General features: G+C 37.2%; 1 long non-coding RNA gene across 1 annotated transcript in view; it reads left to right on the forward strand.

Annotated features, from left to right (window-relative positions):
* Positions 1-205: 205 nt before the first annotated feature.
* LOC134612784 (uncharacterized) overlaps positions 206-19,768 on the forward strand; it is a 915,097-nt gene continuing 895,534 nt past the window's right edge. Inside the window, exon 1 of the long non-coding RNA XR_010090954.1 lies at positions 206-1,136. This is a non-coding gene — a long non-coding RNA (uncharacterized LOC134612784). The remainder of the gene's footprint in view (positions 1,137-19,768) is intronic.

Below are 19,768 nucleotides of genomic sequence, written 5' to 3' on the forward strand. Positions count from 1 at the left end.
TAACTGAGCTTGGTATAATCCCCACATGTGACCCTGTTAATTACTGTAACAACACCTTTCTAACTGTGTGATGAACTGATTGCACATAATGGGAGGAGAGTCTTTACAAGGAGTTAATATGCTCTTGAGTAGCAGAAAAGGCTCATGCTGCAATATAGGTCAGGTGATGGGGGTGTGGCGTCTCACTCAGTGCAGGCTTCACTGGGAAGGGCAGGCTGCAGTTTACTTGTTACCTCCAGTTCTGCGCTTTCACTTAGAACGGACTGTCTGTATCTTCTATTTACACAGATTTCAGCACCCTGTCTGCTGGACAGCTCCCTGTGAGATCCATTGAGAATAAATGGCTGTGGCTGGAAGCACACAGAGGGGATGGCTTAACACAGAGACGCACACTTTGAAGTAACGAGGAAAGCACGGGGATGTAAAGAAGCTGGATAATATAGCATTGGATTTCTCTGATTGTTCGTCTCTGTAGTGTGCTGTTTATTCTACTTATATCCTGCGTGGAGGACACACTTGGATCTTTCTGTACTGGCTACCATTCTTTTCTCTTGCTTTGACAGGCTGGGTATTTAAAGTTTGCTTTTCTTAAATTCCAGGAATCAAAAACAAACAGGCGAGCTGTTTATGGACAGTGCTGGTGCCAGATGTACCAGTGAAGTTCCTTTTCTTAATGTTGAATGTTCTGTTTCAAGTTTGCTGTCATTAGTTTCCCTGGCACTTGGAGATCACTGATTTGGAGTATTACTGACACGGATGAAAAGGAGGAGGAGGGGTATAACTATCTATAAAGAAGCTGCTGTTTTCCTTCTGGATCCGATTGTGGAGGGCTTTACTTTGTAATATTCCGGTGTGTTGGGAAGCATGTGTGTACCCCCTGTATAGAGGATGGGATTACTGTAAGAAGGGTGAAGCAGAATAATAAGTTTGGAGGAAAACCTAAAACCCAGTGATCAGATTTGTAAAGGACAGCTTGCTTCTTACACTTTGATCCTAAATGGATTATTAGCAGGGTGCTTGAAAAATTGCTATTTGGTACAAGCTGTCCTTGTTTGTTGGATGTGAGGATACAGACTTTGGTTTAGGCTTGACGCTCGCATTGCTTGAGCTATCCACATCATCAACAGAACTGCGAGGTAGGTACCGAATCATCGCCCCTCATATTCAGCTTTTTATTGCATATGTTTTTCATAAATGACCCAGCGATACATAGGAAGGAATGAAATTCACATCAATGGGGCTTACTCAGTAAACAGGAGATAGACACAGAATGGTAAGGAAATCAGATGTCAGTTCCCCAATGCTATGAAAACAATTGCATATCTTATTTGCAGTCCTGCCTAAAACAGGATTCTGCTTGTTTATTGAATAAAACATAGTCTGTCTATAAACATAGATTAATGAAAGGGAGGGTCCTCTATACCAAGCATTTTTTTTTAGACGTTGGGTTTCTGGTGAAAATCTCAGTCACTTTGCATCCAGAATCAAAAGACACAAATACAGATACTTTACAGGAGTGACCCCATGTACCTATAATATTATTCTTTCGTTGCGCTGAAGGAGAAAAAAAGATTAATGTAACCCAAAGGATAAAATTGTATAGGATTTACTTTTGCTGACAGATGAAGGAAATATTTTATCTAATAATGTAAGGAAAGTTATTTGTAAGTTCTATGATGATATTTTTTTAACCATAATGCAATACCGTACATTGACGATTGATGTTATTTTATATTACACGAGAGTACCAGTGCAATATAAGGGATGGTTCTCTTGTAGAATAATTGTATTTACATGGAAGGTATACCGTGGGTTGCACTGAGTGTTATACAAGAGGGGAGACAGTCATTTGCTTTCACTTTTTTTTTTTTATTATATAATTTTTGTAGCATGTATTCCTCATATGACACATGGGGACTCTCCTGACTGGTTGCGACTGTGTGTTTTTCTTCCCATGGGCACTCTATTGGTGATGCCCATTGTTAAAGATGAGGTTGGAAAATCTATCCCTCAGCTATATTAAAAACACTTATCAAGTGCAACTGAGCCTTAGACGTGTTCTCTATTTCCGAGTTCAAATACAAATATGACATCAATGTGCTGTGGCTAATGGGTAGCTGGTGTTGTTAATGTGTGTGCTACCTACAGCATCATTTATGATAAACTATCTTAAAATACTAATATGAAAATAAATTATTTTCTGTATATGATGTTTCCTTACTAAAAAAAAGTGTATTGTATTTTTTTTTTGTTTTTTTTTTTGTTGAATCTTTTTTTAGTTGATTTCTTTTTATTTGATTCAGAGATTTGAAAATATTCTTCCATGTACAGGTAAATATAAGGTGAACATATGTCATCTATTCAAAATGACCCTTAGATATAATGTATATGGTAGTTTAGAATTAACTTACTTGTGATCTTGGCTGTCAGATGTATCTATTTTTTTTAGGAATGATTAGGTGATGGTATAATCCCCATACATAGAGTAATGTAGATTTATAATATACTTCGCCACATCCATGTATTTATAGGGTACCATTCCCTAACCTGAAAAAATAGTCTATTTTACATACTGTCCCAAATGGTGTTCTTGTCCTTTGACATGTTTCTAAGCCATAGTAATCTGTTTCTGCTGTAATTACCTGCTTCAGTAAGTAGATTGAAATGTGCCTTGGATCTCCAATTCTACAAAATCTAGAAAAGGTTTGTGTGCAATCCAGAACACTATTTAACATTGTACTTGCAGTTGTAGTTAGATGCTTAGACCATGCAATTTCCACAGGAGCTGACAATCTAAGGGTTTGTGGAATGGCAGCTTACATTAATTTTTCAGAGCAATACTATGTGAAATTTCTTCAAATATTCTCATATTTATATATTCATATGTAATGTAAGGTGTAGAATGATTATCATTGTTGTTATTATTATTATTATTATTATTATTATTATTATTATTATTATTATTATTATTATTATTATTATATCCCATTAATTCAGATTTGAACCATTGACTAGAGACATTTCTTATAATAGATAACACAGAAATTGATCGGATATAAATTGATGTGTATGTTTTGTACAATTTGTGAATGCACTCATAAACATATACAAGCAAACACAAACTTGCACACATGCGCACACACGCGCACACACACACACACACACACACACACACACACACACATAGTAATGCATTCATAGGCAAAGCTGTATGTATTTTGATACTGGAAATTAATGGTCAATAACAATGCTTGTGGAGGAGAACTTCTACTAATAACCATATGTTTGGTCAAAGTGACATCCAGTTTTAATTTGTTTGCATGCCAACCTGGCTTACATATGCAAAAACTTTATGTATTTAAAGATATTTTTATGTATTATATAGAGAAACACAATTTATATCTAGATCTTAGAAAAACTGCACAGAATAAAACCCTTCAGACCTGTTTTTCTTTAAAAAGAAAGACCACTGGAGGGACCAGATCATTGCATAATTTTGATCTTGTTACATATTTTTTCCGGATGATAATACTCATCTGGATGAGTAACAATACTGTTAAATAGAGATTTTATTCACTCGTTTTAGAGGAAATATACATTTTTTTATCACACACATCCCATGAATATTTGTTATTCAGAATAGTGAAAATTGTATTCCAGTCTAGTTAAATGAGAAAGAATACAATATTTAATTTGTATTGTATGGGATTCTGGCCCTATTCGTACTTCAGATATCTGCAAATAGCAACAATCAATGGTGCAAATTCTAGATTGGAATGTGAGTTGTTAATTTATTATTCATATTTTGCTGGAGGATCTCCATTTCCATATCCTCTTGTTCAGCAACTGGAAGGTCTCAGGGGAAGACAAGGCACAGTTATGTAGCTTTTTCGTTCAGATTTGAAGAACCTGCAAAACTAACTTGTGCCAGCAGGGGGAGTATGGGAAAACTTTTGAATGAACATAAAACAAAGACCTAGACACACAGATTCTGAATTATTCTGAAATATGATTTTTATTTAAATGATCTATGCTGGTTATAATGCTAATATTATTAACAAAGATAACAATAATATACTAATGCAAAATCTCAAAGATGGCAAAGTAAACAAATGCATTACATCGTAGGAATTGAACTTACTTTGTAGTGTGCATCTAATGGATATTGGTGTACAAATTGTACTGTGAATGTAGGCCAGTGTTATCTAAAATGTCTGTTCTGGTGTTGGTTGAAGATAGTAACATAATGAACAGTACTGCTGCTTAGAAAACCATCAGTAAGTGCTATATGACAGTATCTAAAGAGTGATGATAAGGGCATTTCTATTTATGCAATAAATACTTAAAGTCCAGTTCTAATAACAGTTAGCCATAGAAGAAGAGTTAGGTTGGTATTGGGTTTGAGTTATATACAACCCTTGTAAATCGATGCTTGCAAAAGGTATAAAACACAAGATGTTCAACATCATCTGTGCCAGTATAGAAGAAGTAGCTATAACAATGTTTTACCTTATTTTATATTGCTATGTTGCTTTTATTTTACAATTGAATGTTCATTCATGTTAAAATGTATAGTTCTATATCCTTCTTATCAGCATGGTCATTTTGAAAGATCACGTAACCCAAAATACGTTGTTACATAATTATATTGTTTTAACTTACTGATATATTTTACATTCGAAGCTAATGAACACAATGTTAAACATAGTTATCAGTTTTGAAATGTCCAGTCTTGACAGATTTATTTAATGGATATAACAAGAACTAAATCAATGAATGCTATTTATGTAAATAATGTATTTTTGCCATAAATAAACCACTCTGCAGATAACAGCAATTGTCGACATTTGTAAGTTTTCTCAGAACATTAAGGTTTAGTAAAAACACATATATGCAGTCATTGCTCTTATTCAGTTAGCTACCAAATAAATAATCCATCTTAAATTATAAAAGAAAATGTGGATAGTATTATTAATCACTTTAATTAAATATTTAAACACAGAATATATTAAATATAAAAAAATGTCATCAGCACATTCTGTTTTAATGTGTTTTAGAATTGTGTGACTGTACTGTCTGCTGTGTATTCCTTTTCATCAATTGCATTAAACCAAAACTCCCTTATCTGGTACATAAAGCAAATTCAATAAAAATAGAATTTAAATAATTTCATTATTACTGATTAAAATTTAAGCTGGTGAAAAACATATATGGAAACCTATTTTTGTAACATTTTCTATAGGGTCTGTGAAACATCATTTGTCAATGAATGCATGTGCACACTAGATTGACCGAGATTGGGTTGCAGAGTTTCAGAATCCAGTTGAAAATAACACCTCCTCCTCCTCCGCATTAAGTAAAATACACACTTTACGTGGCATCAGTAATCATTAATCTTAGAAAATCATACTGTCGGAAGTGTTACAACAAATTCTTCCACTTGTTAATATTTCATCAGATGTATGACAGTTGGTGTACCATGCTTCATGCTAAGTTTAAAATGTATCTATTAAAATAAAATCAGAATTAAGCAAAATACATCTATAAGCATTGTACTCATTGTTTGCAGGATAATTAAAATAGCTTTATTGGGTTATAATTTGCCTCATACAGTCCTAACAATTGGCCTTCATTTCTATTGCAGGTAACATTCTGGTTCTATCTTATGTCATGTTCTTTAGTTGATGACAATAAAACATATAGTACCATGAACTATTATTAATTTTGTATTCTTGAACAAAGTGAAATTAAATTATGTTCAAGTAGATATGTAATTTGCATTTCAGTTTGTTGTCATATTAAATAACCATTTGACAACATTCATCTGACTTATTTAAAGGAGATGATTATTATGATAATGAAAAATGTAAACAACCACAAAAATAGGCGAAAAGCTTTAAGTGACTGTCAAATACAAAATATATTAATTATGTATTGTTAATATTGTTATGTTGTCATTTAGGCGCTCAACTCATTTTGAATTGATTTTTAGTGCATTTATTGCGATAGAAAAAGTTAACACATTGGCTGTTTTTGAGCAGTTTAAGAAAACAACTTTACACACAACAAAATAATGAAATATTTAAAATATGTAATATAGATATATATATAATATAATAAAATAATACTAGCCTTTGCACTCCTACCTCCAGCCAAATGACACCGGGTGCCTAGCCACACTATAAACAGTAGGAAATAGAAAAAATTGCTGGCACTTCTGAATTTTCAGTCAGGAAATTTTATTGTCACGAAGGTCGACGTTTCAGTTCCCAATAGGAACTTTCATCAGGACACAAGAAAACAAACAGGTACATGTAAATGGATTATATACTGATACATAGATAGATTAATTACTCACCACTGTGCTCTGGGACCCAGGCGCTCAACTCAGACACCTGGGTAATTCCCAAATCATACACAGAATAGGCTGCCTCTGTAATGAGTGTATCCACTGTTGATTGGGTGCCCGCTGGCTGTTTGTGGGAACGCCCACTTAAACGGACACTCGAGTGGCTGCGCCCACCCGCCATGTGTGTCTGACGGCATCTCCGTGGCAACCGGAGTATGCCAAAGCCCGCTGAATGACAGAGGTTTTCTACTCCATGCCCAGCAATTTGCCATGTTATTTATTTTTTTATGCTGCTAAATGCTGATTTACACTTTTACGTGTTAACCAGTAGTCTGTGTTTGTTTATGTTTTTCATTTTCCATCAGCATACTAGCTCTGTTTACACTGCTACACAAGAAAAGTATGAAATCACAATGTAAGTCCACTTTCATGTGCTTGCCATTAATGCAAAATAAGCTTCATGTGATACAAAATGGCACAATTAAATATTCAATTAATTATTAGACTTTGCATTCACTTTCAGTCGAACTGCAATTCATCCAAATGCTATTCGGCCAAATCTTTATCTCAGTTGTATGGTTAGATTTGTAAATATTTGGACACTGACACAATTTTTATGATTTGTCTCTGTATGCCACCGCAATGGTTTGGAAAGAAAAAACCAAGATGCAAGAGTAGACTTTCAGCTTTAATTCGAAGGGTTGAACAAAAAATTGCATGAAACGTTTAGGAATCGCAGCCATTTTCATACACAGTCCTCTTATTTCAGAGGCTCAAATGTAATTGGATGAATTAACACAATCATAAATAAAATGTACATATTAAATACTTTTTCCAGAATCCTTTGCAGGCAATGACTACTTCAAGTATGGAAATGATCATACTATCAAGTTGTTTTCTATGGATGTCCTGGCCTTTTCGTGTTGTAGTGCTCACTGGTGCATTCTTTTTTTTCTCAGAATGTACCAACTGTTGATTTGGTCACTCCGAATGTTCCTGCTAATCCTCTGATTAATTTTTTTGGGTGGCCTGGGTGGCCTGTTTCACTTGTATTGAGAGCTCCTGTTGTGGGTTCACAGCAACAGCTTCCAAATGTGAATGCCACACACCATTAACCTGCTTAATTGATGAAGAAATAATGAAGGACCAGTCCACACATGCCCACGAAACTGCTTTTGGTCCCTTGAAAAAGAGGGGGCTACATATTGAAAATGTGTAATTCCTACTGGAACAGTGCATATTACAACCATTTTTCATGCTGGACTTTCTCTGGGTACACTAAAGCAAACAGTTCTGCAGTGCAATGACTCTGGCTTCCTTGTGCCTATCACTGCAGACTTGGAGGGTATGGGTCCCAAAACTGTTAGGTAAGTAGACATTTAAGTATTTTGTTACTCTGGGGAGCCTAAGGTACCACACTGAAAACGTGGCTCTGGACACTTGGACTAAAGCCAGAGTTCTGAGGGTACAACAAATATTGACTACTGAGGGAGTGTGCTCTTCTCCGGCTATACAAGTAAGGTTCCCAATCCCCAACAATAAATTGTTTAAATGTATCTGAATTAAGCATATTCTAGTTGTGCTTAAGCCAGCTGCATTGACTATGACTAACATACATACATTCTAAAAATTGTGTGTAGGCAAGTCAGGGAGAAGCAAACCCCTTTCGGTCTGTTACAAGACACTTCTACACATCTTGAAAAAAACTACCATACATGAGATTGTGGTAGGTGGAATTGTACTGTACATTGGAGGTGGCATAATGTCATAAGGCGATGCATAAATCTACACATAATACACTAATACACATAGAAACAGCACATAAGATCTGGCTCTGATGGTACCTGACCTCGGTCAAACTGGCACACATATACCCAGGTTTACCACCCACAGTCATTGTACAGATTTGGATGACTACTGCATTTAAATTTACTTACTTATCCAGGAGGAGACAGGTATATCCCTGCCCGAAAACCCTACTGCCATGTTACATCACATGTTCCCCAAAGTCGGTTCCCCTACAGGAGGCAATATTAATCATCAACATCATTTTAGCAGCTAAACACTTGATAACCAGCCTCTGGAAAAGTACCCAAACACCTACAAATAGGGTGAGGGAAATGGTATTTAAAACAAAAGCTTACGAGGATACAGGCTTATAGGGCAAGGCTCAAAGTTTGAGAACATATGAGACAGACAGGGAACATTTAAAGATGCTTAACCAAGTAAGAATTCAATGTACATAGCCTAAGTATGCTAAGTATGCTAAGTATAGCTAAGTATGTGAATGGTACACTTTACCATCTTTCTTTTTTTTTTATAATAATTTAGTTCCTTTAGTTGTTACCTTATCTTGTAATCTTGTAATTCTCCCAGTGTTACTGCAAAGTAATTACTATGTGATAGCTAAATAATACAGGATACAAAAAAATACCGGCACTCAAGGGTTTGACAGCACATCAAATCTTCATTTATTTCGAAGACAGAGGACACCTGATGAAAGCTCCTGTGAGGAGCTGAAACGTCGATCTCTGTCTTCGAAATAAATGAAGATTTGATGTGCTGTCAAACCCTTGAGTGCCGGTATTTTTTTGTATCCTATATATATATATATATATATATATATATATATATATATATATATATATAAATATATACATATATATATATATATATATATATATATATATATATATATATATATATATATATATATACATATATATTTAAAAAAGACACCTCAGCCTTTGCACTTTATTACTAACTCACTCTATACTCAGTAATGTTTTATTGAGGTCTAGCCAGATTATAGAAAACAAAAAATCACAGACTCCTAATAAAGGTGAATGTGTAGTGTCTACCAGATATCCAAAATAGGGGGTAACCCTGCTAAACTTGAAAAAAGAAAAGAGAAAAAATGTTCAAGGGTTCTAACAAGTAAACCCTAGAACATAACTTGGATATCTGTAAAGAATGGTCTAAATAAAATATAACAAAAATAAATAATTGCTTTATTGAATAAACAAAATCCTAACTACTAATTCAAACACAAATAAGTGAATCCCAGAGGGGAGCTATAAGAAGCTCAAAATGCCAAAATAAACATACTGAGCCATGAATTGTGAAAAAAATATATGCCTAAGGATAGTATAGCCTGTGGCTAATCCTATCTAGAGGGTAGATACAAGACCCTTCTAATGAGGTAAATACTACTAAACCTTTAGAGCATATAGACACAAAGTTGCAGAATTTCTGCTAAAAAGGTAACAAGGTATAGCCAGTATAAGAACTCAAGCGCTTACATAAGGATTGCAACAATTGCAAAAAAGAAAAAAAACGCGGAAAATGAATGAAGGACTGGACTAATAAACTGTATACCCTGATAGGAATGGGCACTTAAGGTGTACCTGGTGGAATCTAGCTAGATAACCAAAATTGCAAAATCCTATGATAGAAAACACTTTCTTATGGCTAGGACTGCAGAAATCTAAATCCTAGAGGTGCTATAGATCATAGAAACCGACCCTGTAACTAAAGAGATGGTAGCACTAAGTAGAGGTGCCCCTTACTCGATCCTGCAGGTGCTATAGATAATAGAGACTGTAACTAAAGAGATGGTAGCACTAAGTGGAAGTGCCCCCCAACCAGTAGCAAACTGCAACCTAAAGGCTCTTGATTCCGGCTGGCAAAACCCCCATAATCAAAGAACAAAAAAAGTGCTTAAATAAATCATGCTGAGTGAAAATAAAAAATAGCATGATGCCTATAGCATGATCCCTAACGCGTTTCAGCACTACTGAAGCGCCTTTGTCATTCTGCCTTTGACTCTATTATCTATAGCACATTTCTTGAGGTAGGCCCTCTTTTATTTTCAGGCCTACTGCGTCGTCAGTTACGGCACACCCCAACTGTCTGTTCAGGTCTTGTATGTTTAGGTTACTGAACATATATATATATATATGTAAGGCCTTGTGGCCTGTAGTTGTGGGAGGGGCTTGATTTCCCTTTAAAAGGGCGGCCAATCCTCTCCCTCCTTACCATGGACCGTCTGGCGAATCACTTCCGGTTCCCAGAGTGGAGGCAGCAGTTCCAGAGTGGCAGCAGCTCAGCAGCTATTCCTGACAGCTGGCATTCCTCCTTCACGGCGGTTTGCGACGGATGGTGAGTAAGCAGGCCGGTATCATTGTACCGGTCTGCAGACCACACACAGCCTGACCCGCCGGGGTCCTCGGCTGCGGGACAGAGGCTGCGGCACGGTGGATTGTGGGGTTTCCCCACCGGGGAGCCTTACCCGGGATCGCCCAGTCCCCCCTCCCCTCTCGATAGGAGCCGGTTCTCTGCATCGGTGGATCCGGCTCCTTAAACTCTTACCCCCACACGCCACAAGCTTCGGGGCCCGGTAACTCGGCCGGTACACTATTGCGCCGCAGGCTCCCGACACTGTGTTCAGGCTGGTTGCCATGGTGATGTATGGCGGCTCTTACAGCGCTGATTGTTAGACTTCCATGGCAACCATGAATTGTTTTAAATACTTGTTAAATTATTGCTCTAGCAACTTATATGATATATCCATAATTCTATGTATACTCTGTACGTTATACTGCATCTTTACAAATATGTATCTTAGTTAAATTTTATGGTGGTGACAATATTGCCTGTCACTTTGTTCACATGTTCTGTTTCATTACCTGGCATTCTATAAATCACATACAATTTCTATTAAAATGACTGTGAAGCTGGACATATTTTTTTTTTTATGTATGTTGGCAGTTCAAGCACCTATAGTGTGCAAATGTCTTTTCCATTGGGCATTTGATTTGTTTCACTGGCAAGCTATACATGTGTGACTTTTCCATTCCCTGAATGGAGACTCTAAGCACAGTTGAATAACAATATAACAACAAGTATACAATGCATTTGTAGAGCCAGAGGGCATACATATTGAAGCATACATTATTTAGACTAGGCGTGTGTCTCTACCATTCCATTGTGTGAATACTAAATATCGATAAGTTAGTAAAGAGATGAGATACTGCCTCATATATAAGGTTCTGGCCTGAAAGGGAAGCTTTGTGTCACTCCACACAGCTGTTCACAATTAGTATGCTACGCAAGTAATATTAAAGAATGCAACTCTTGTCCTTTACTTTCCGTCCCTCCAGCCGATAACACCCTTGTACTTACAGAATATTTTCTTACAGAATGTATTTTGGTGTCCTGCAAATGTTTCCCTTCATTGCTGTGCCTCACTAATATACCATAGTTCTAGTGGTTGAAATCTTATTTATTGTTTCATAAATAAAATTTTGGGTATATTATGGTAAGGCGTTTAATCACACTTGGAACCCGGGTCCAATTTTAACGTCCTACTGTTCAGATTGCCCCTGCTTTCAATATGTAGTGGGCCCCAATTCACATATCGGGTTGGTATATAACTCTGTCTACATAAATGCAGGGTTTAGTCCTAGGTATCGCACTCAGCTTTATAGAAACGTCGGGGCATTACCCCCTCCATAGGAGTCCTTGGTCTGTCAGCTGGTATATAATGTTCTGTTATCTGATATTCGTTATTATGTTCCTGCAAGTTCATTGCAGAGTTTTAATTTTAAGTTTTGTGATGTCATAGATAAAATGCTTGGTCTTCTTGGATTGATGTTGTGGTTTAGATTGTACTCATTGTGTGTTCTGTTATTGAGCATTAACATCTCGTTTTAGGTGTCTTGATCATGCAGTTCTGTTGCTGTACAAGCATGCATTTCCGTCACCTACCTTTTATTATTTTCATTACTTCTCTAGAGGTTCTGGAAGGTTTTCCATTTACTGTCCAGGCCTGCGTTCTGGGCAACTCACATAATCTACACGCACGGATACTCACTCCAATTTTTCTGCTGTTAATCTCGTCCTGGCTCAACTGTATCAGGCACGTATTCACATCCCTGTACTTTCTATTTAGGGTAGTACTGGCTTTTTGAGAATTAGGTTGCCCAACTAGGTTCTGTTTCCCGGTCTTAATCCATACGTTAGTGGTCCCGCGAGGCCATCACCCATTCTCATACTCGGAGGTATACATCCCTCGGCCCAAATCATAGGTAGCCGCCTCGCATGGTTGCATAGGGAGGGCCTCCCATGTCACTCCCATTCTATCTTATGCTTTAGTTTCCACCGAGAGGCCAACACCCTGCCACAACGTTCGGTGGCCTTAAAATCCCCTCGGGCCAACTCATAGTTAGCGCCTCTCATGCCGCTTGGCAATTAGTAGGGCCTCATCTGTCACGTTAAGTTAGCTAAGTTCTTCGCCACTTGGCTTCTAGCAAGCCTGCCAGTACCCTATCCCTTCATCTCACTATGATGATTAAATTACATGTTTTTCTGTTATGTGTCGCAGTTCCAGAGGGGCTGGTGGTTCTAATTCAGGTAGGTATTTACATGTTTTGTTCTCTTTATTATCCTTGTGTCCGTATAGACTTTCCTAAAAACCTCACCACACTGGCATCAACATCACGTTATTGGTTACACTTACAATACCATCCCTCACAGCATTTGGTTAAATTTAGGCGTAAAGGCTGACTCTAGGGTTCCACATGGGTTTTGTACATTTGACAACTGGGACAGTGGAATGCTAACATACTACAGATCTAACAGACCGAGAGTTAATGTGTACAGTTATAAGGATGGAACTAGTTCAAGAGTTTGTGGAGGGGGGTTTGGTTCTCCTCCTTTTCAAGCAATTTTGGGGAACCGGCTAGACTCATTCCACATACAGGTTGGCACATCGTGCATTTGAACTCTATTTGCAACGAGGTCTGGCTACCTCAAGAACCTTCAATTACTGCTGGGATCGCTCAATGTTGCCATGTGAATCATACCACAGGGTAGGTCCTTCATTTTCCCGATTACTACTCTTTATTCCCACGACTCACTACAGACATATCATGTTTAGACACTCATGCAACCACTGATTTACTTAGTGGCCCTTTTCTCGATTACCAGAAGGGCAAGCCATGTTTATTCCACCCTCTCTGACATTTCACCCTTTGTTCGGACAGATGCCGCGGCATACTCTGGTTTGGCGGCCTTCGGAGGGAATGTATGGCGTTGCACGTCATGGCCCATAGGCGTTAAGTCCCGACCCAGCTTCTCCTATACTCCGACCTTGTTTTCATATGATATCCGTTCATGACGGCTGCCATAGCCTGGGGACCAATATGGTCCGGTCACTCCGTCAGATATTATTCACATACACGTAACAATGGTACATATTGGACGATCTTCATCTCTGGTCTTTAGGAGACTGTTGAGGAAACTCACATGTGTAGCTGCTTGCTATTTTATGACTTGTATTCACATGCCGGGTTTCACAATCGTCCCAGCTGACCACATCCATCAGGTTTCGTTTCGGGGTTTCGGCCAGACACTACCCACCTCTTCCGGGCTAGCTAACTGGCCCGCCATTCTGAGACATACTCGTGGAATAAAGGTATGGTTTACCCTTGCACATCACGTTTCTCACCTTGCACTTTCAGTCGACAATAGGTAATTGTACGATAGGGTGTGCACATATTTTCACTTAGGCTGTAGGGGGGTTCAAGCTATGGACATGTTTGCTATGGAATCTGTTTTGGGGTTAACTTCTTTTGCCACCTTAACCTATATAATCAATTAACACAAGTAAACGGTATCTTATGGATATCCAACACCACATGCTTTTACGACACCCCAACAATACAGTATTCCTTTTAGATTATCTGATAAAGACCTACTGAAAGGAATTTAAATCCAAGACACCTGTGCCATATCAAAGGCTACTCATTCCACACGACATATTCATTCACTATCCAACTATAGACTAAGCTCCTGTGGCGCACATGACCATACAAACAGCCAAACCTCTAGCATTCTACGGGTTCTTACATTCCATGACTTTACCACTAAGAATATAATTACCACAGACACCATGGACCATTAGGACCTAGCTTTACATCAGTCTATACCTATCCCTATAGCACATATGGTCACCATACCCCTATTACCTACTCTAAACAATGGAACCCGGTAAAGTTCTGGATACTTATTGCACCACTTTATAGATACAACCCCTCCAGCCATTATCAGAACTTCATGGCTCCATTCGTACAGCACCTTAAGGCATGCTTCATGTTCACTCACTGTTAACTAGGTTCTGCTAATACAACTTTTCATCAGGAAACTCCTACCCCATAGGGGCAGCATTCTCAGCTTCCTCCAACCACATTCCAGCTCGTATCATCGGGACTATGGGACGCTAGAAGTTCTCCACCTAGACTCTTTACAGCCCAAACCTGTGGAAGAGGTAATACAAGCTTTTCGTGACTTGTCCGAATAAACGATTGTTGTTATATGATTAAATTGGTATGGTATTCTTCTTTTTGCCCACTTTTTTTACAGGCCTACTGCACTGTCGGTTCCGGCACACCACAACCGACTGGTATCATTTGAATATGTCCTTTGGTTATAATATGCTATGTTACACTATTATCACGGCAATTGCCCCGACTACAAATGTAAGGCCTTGGCCTGTAGTTGTGGGAGGGGCTTGAATTCCCTTTAAAAGGGCGGCCAATCCTCTCCCTCCTTACCGTGGACCGTCTGGCGAATCACCCCTCCCACCGCTCCCTCTATTCATATCACCCTCTAAGGTGGGCCCACTTTTATTACAGGCCTACTGCACTGTCGGTTCCGGCACACCACAACCGACTGGTATCATTTGAATATGTCCTTTGGTTACAATATGCTATGTTACACTATTATCACGGCAATTGCCCCGACTAAAATATATATATATATATATATATATATATATATATATATATATATATTTATATATAATGGCAGGAGGATGATGCTTGCACAAGTTGCATTAATCTCCGCTGTAGTTATAAAATAAAAAGTGCAGGGAAACCGGGACCAGACCACATGCAGTATAGTCAACCTTAACCCCTTAAGGACCAAACTTCTGAAATAAAAGGGAATCATGACATGTCACACATGTCATGTGTCCTTAACCCCTTAAGGACCAAACTTCTGGAATAAAAGGGAATCATGACATGTCACACATGTCATGTGTCCTTAAGGGGTTAAGTAAGATCTATAAATAGAGGCAATATTCATATTGTAATAGTTAATGATTACTATTGTGTTATGACATAAAATACACGTAGTGATATATATTACATTTTATATTTATATATTTGTTTTTTATTCTAAACAAATCTCTTTAACAGAAGCCAAACTGGACATTAAATAAAATTTAGAGCAAACGTATTGTGAAGAATGTTTATTAATTTACTCTATCTTTATTTTTATTTTTTAATATTTGTTTTGTTAACAAATCTTCTTAGCTGTAATGCTGATTACTATTCATTTTCTCAGTTAAGAGAGATAGCTATTTAACAAGTATTCCCTTCAGTAATAGTAAGGTCTCTCTAGAAGACCCCACAAAGGTTTTTAGAGTTTTATGTTACATGCTAGAGTCTCACAGACCCTCAGACATGTTTTCTATTTAATTAATCAGACTCTGCTTCCCTTTTGGCACAACAGAATAAAGCATTGCATGAAACTGCTCCCTATAGTGGCACTAAACAAGTTAATTTAACAATGGTGAACAAGCTGTGTAAGGTTAGGCTATGTAAACACTCATTTTAAAGTATTTTTTTCTGTATATTGATTGTTCTAAGTAGAGGGGATACTTTTTGCACAGAATATTATTCACTTTTAGTTTTCCAGAAGTGTCTTTACTGTATTCTTTTGTGCATGTATATAAAATATTAGTATAACAATATACGTGAAAATGTTCATCAGACAAGGCTGGAATGTGTGTAAAAAGCGGTGCAATTGATTAAATGAATGACAGCCTTTTAAATCAAGTGAATGAAGAAAATTAAATGTATATCCAGTTATAACCATAAGTTTTAATCATAGAACATAGATCTTCAAGGTCTCCCCATCAAGCTGTCAGTAAATCTATGATCGAGAATGTTGTAATCAATGAGCAACTTATTAATCCTGTTTCTGGTGTTGAAATGCAATTATCCTTAAAATGATTTCAATATTCTAGAAAAATGAGCTCTATTTGATTTTGTATACTTAGGGGCCCATTCACAAAAAAAGTGAGTCTTTGTAATTTGAAAAATAATAAACTAAAAGCCAAACAGGAGAATTTTTTTTTTTTCGTATTTCTGCTATTTTAGCCTATATGTTGCCGCTACGTTAGCATCATATCACAACTCATTGTTTATGGAATAAACATTTAGCAAAATTAAAGTCATATTTATAATCACCATTCTGAAAGTGTTGCGTTTTCACGGATTATAAAGCCTGTTTTGGTATGGGTTTAATGTATTAAGCTGTCCTCCTGCTGTTATTCCCTGATAGTTATGATTAAACATTTTTTTCTACTGTGGACAGATCCTTCATTGTTAAAATTAATTAAATGTGACTGATTCCTCACTTCTTCTGTCAGCTAAACCCAGTGTGCTAATGTATGTGATAAGTGTTATGTGTTTTGTGATTCAACACATTGCATACTCGGATGGTCACAGTTGTAAAATTTCACATCTTTCACTACAGTGAATCTAAATATAAATAATCAGTTGTGTAGTTTCAGCCAATCATTGATTGCTTTTGCAGCAGGGCATAATATAAATTATTGCATTGCCCATCTCTCTGGAAAAGTGATATAGGTAGGTGATAAGGATTTCTAAATGCACTTGTTATTTCTCTAAATAGGTTTAGTTGTTATGTTACACTCCATTGCCCTTTATTGAACATAATGCTGTGCAGAACAGTATAACTAACAAATATTGTATAGTGTCAAAGCAATATAATAGAAGTTAATTCTGTGGAGTAATATGTGTAAATAATGCTATACCAAACACACTCCATGTCCAAAAATGAAAACATGACTGAGATTTTATATTTTGGATGGGGTACTATGTTATTGTTACTATATTAAATTCAATTATCACTCTAAGCACCAAAAGCGCTGCAGCTCATTGTAGTGCTCATGGTGTTGTAAGCTCTTGGTTGCTGTCCCTCTGTCCCTCTGTCTGCTACAAAGCCACATTTAAATGCTCTGACAACAATTGCTACTTGGAGTATGCAAATGTTAAACTTCTTTATTATCCATCCACACTCCTATCTTTGCTTTCCAAGGTGTTCAGACAGGTTATGCAGAAATGAAACATCTAAGTGACTTTAGAAAGGCCAGGATTTGGGTAAAGAGAAGAGCCAAGGTTTTTTTAAACCATGTGAGAATAAATTGACAAAAAAAGGTTACAGCACCCAGCACCCATAGGATTATAACCACAATAATGAGATGAACTGCACATCATATTTAGAGTGCCTTATTTGTATATAGTAAAGAGGAAGTGTTCCATGTCTTTAATAAATAATTGCAAATGTATATTTTTCATATATTTCCACTAACAGAACATGCAACAATTTCATTGGGGTATCTCTGTGGTTTCTAACAATTGTAATTATTTGATGAGTTTATGATTTGTAAACAGATAGAATCATTACATGTTCAAATTACCTAGAGTCGGATCATATTCAGATGGTAATATTGTTTTTTTTTTCACTGCAAGTTGATTTAAATTCTATGTTATTATATAAATTCTATAAATAGATATTTGTTTTAAAAACAGACATTTTAGTACTATCATCACTTTCACAAGATAGGCACGCCAGTCTCTATAACATACTTGGTGCAAATCGTTGAGTATATCATAGTTAGCTAAGCTAGTTATTTTGCACCACAAGCCCACTTCGTCTTCCCCAGCAATTCAATTAGGGCCACCCTTACAATTTGATGGCCCTGGGCAAGAACATTTTATGATGCCCTGCACCCACCTATCACAGTTTTTTACACAAACACATACATGTAATAAGCCTTATTCAAATATAATAACCCACCACTAACTTGAAACATGCTAACACATAAACACACACAAACATTTATACAGACGCACATATTAGCAGGTGTACAAAGATATCCAATGTTTTCATACAGAAACACAAACAAGCATTCATGATCCTTAAAACACATAATCCTAGACATAGTGTACATATGTAGACACATAGACACACTAACATGGATACACAGACTTCCATAGGCACTCATATACACAATCATACTCAACACACTAGCACGTATACACTAAATTTTACTTTTTGTCCAGACAGACAATGGGTGCTAGCGTATAATATCACATGCCGGTACCCAAGTCTCACAAAGAGATCAAGAGTGCTCTGTGTGACATCCAGGATGTCTGTGTATGTGAGCAGCAGTTAAACTAGAGTAGGGAATCCAGTGTGACAATTCTAGCGTCCACACTGAGGGGACCATCGGGTGGCTGATTGTGCACTTTGGTTCCAAAAAGGTAGGAAACAGGAGGGTAGCTAAAAATGTGTACATTTTGTACTGCATGTGTGTTTGTATGTGTGTCATTGTATATCTGTGTATCTGTATGAGTGTCATGGTGTGTATCTGTGTATCTACATGTGACAATGTCTGTATCTGTGTGTTTGTGTGTCTGCATGTATCAGTGTGTATGTCTGTGTATCTGAATGTGTGTTAATGTGTGTCTGTGTTTATGCATGGGTGTCAATGTGCCATATATCTTACGGGAGGCCAATGTAGGGACTGACAGAGGGGGGAGACATGGGACGTGTGGACAGACAGGAAGATGAGCCTCACCCCCCATTCATTATATACTGTAATGGAGCAAGTTGGGACCATGTTAGACCACCTCTGTTTTGGACAAGTTAAGTTTAAGTGAGCAGCTATCCAGCTAGAAATAGCAGAGAAGCAGTCAGAAACACAAGTTGAAGGATGATGAGAGATTGGGAGATGGCATATAATTTGCATGTCATCCTTATAGAAACAATATTGAAAGGAGCTAATTAATTTACTAAGGCAGTAGAGATCAAGGACAGAACCTTGGGGAACACCAACAGAAAGGGATTAAGAAGTAGAGGCAGAGCCAGAGAAATAAACACTGAAATAGTGCAATTAGAGGTAGGAGGAGCACAAGGAGAGAGCAGTATCTCATAGACCAAGATTAAAGAGTTAATTATAAGTGGATTGCACTGTAGGGCCTTTAGAGCTGTTTGAGTCATATAGTAAATTATTGGGCTTGTTGGGCTTGTGACCACTGTTAAGAGAGAAGCAACAGTTTAAGATAATGTAATATTTTGGACAAGTGTATCTTATTTTTCACATTAGTCTAGTTATTTTTGCTTGAAAAGTTTTTGCCTTTTTAGCAGAAGCATTTATTACTGAAATTAAACCAGCCAATAGGAATACATTTTAGACTGGATGTAGATTTGCATGGCACCCTTATTGTCTGTATGTATCTTCAACTTAAAATTTTCCAAAAA

This window comes from Pelobates fuscus, chromosome 5, assembly GCF_036172605.1.
Source record: "Pelobates fuscus isolate aPelFus1 chromosome 5, aPelFus1.pri, whole genome shotgun sequence".
Lineage (NCBI taxonomy): Eukaryota > Metazoa > Chordata > Amphibia > Anura > Pelobatidae > Pelobates > Pelobates fuscus.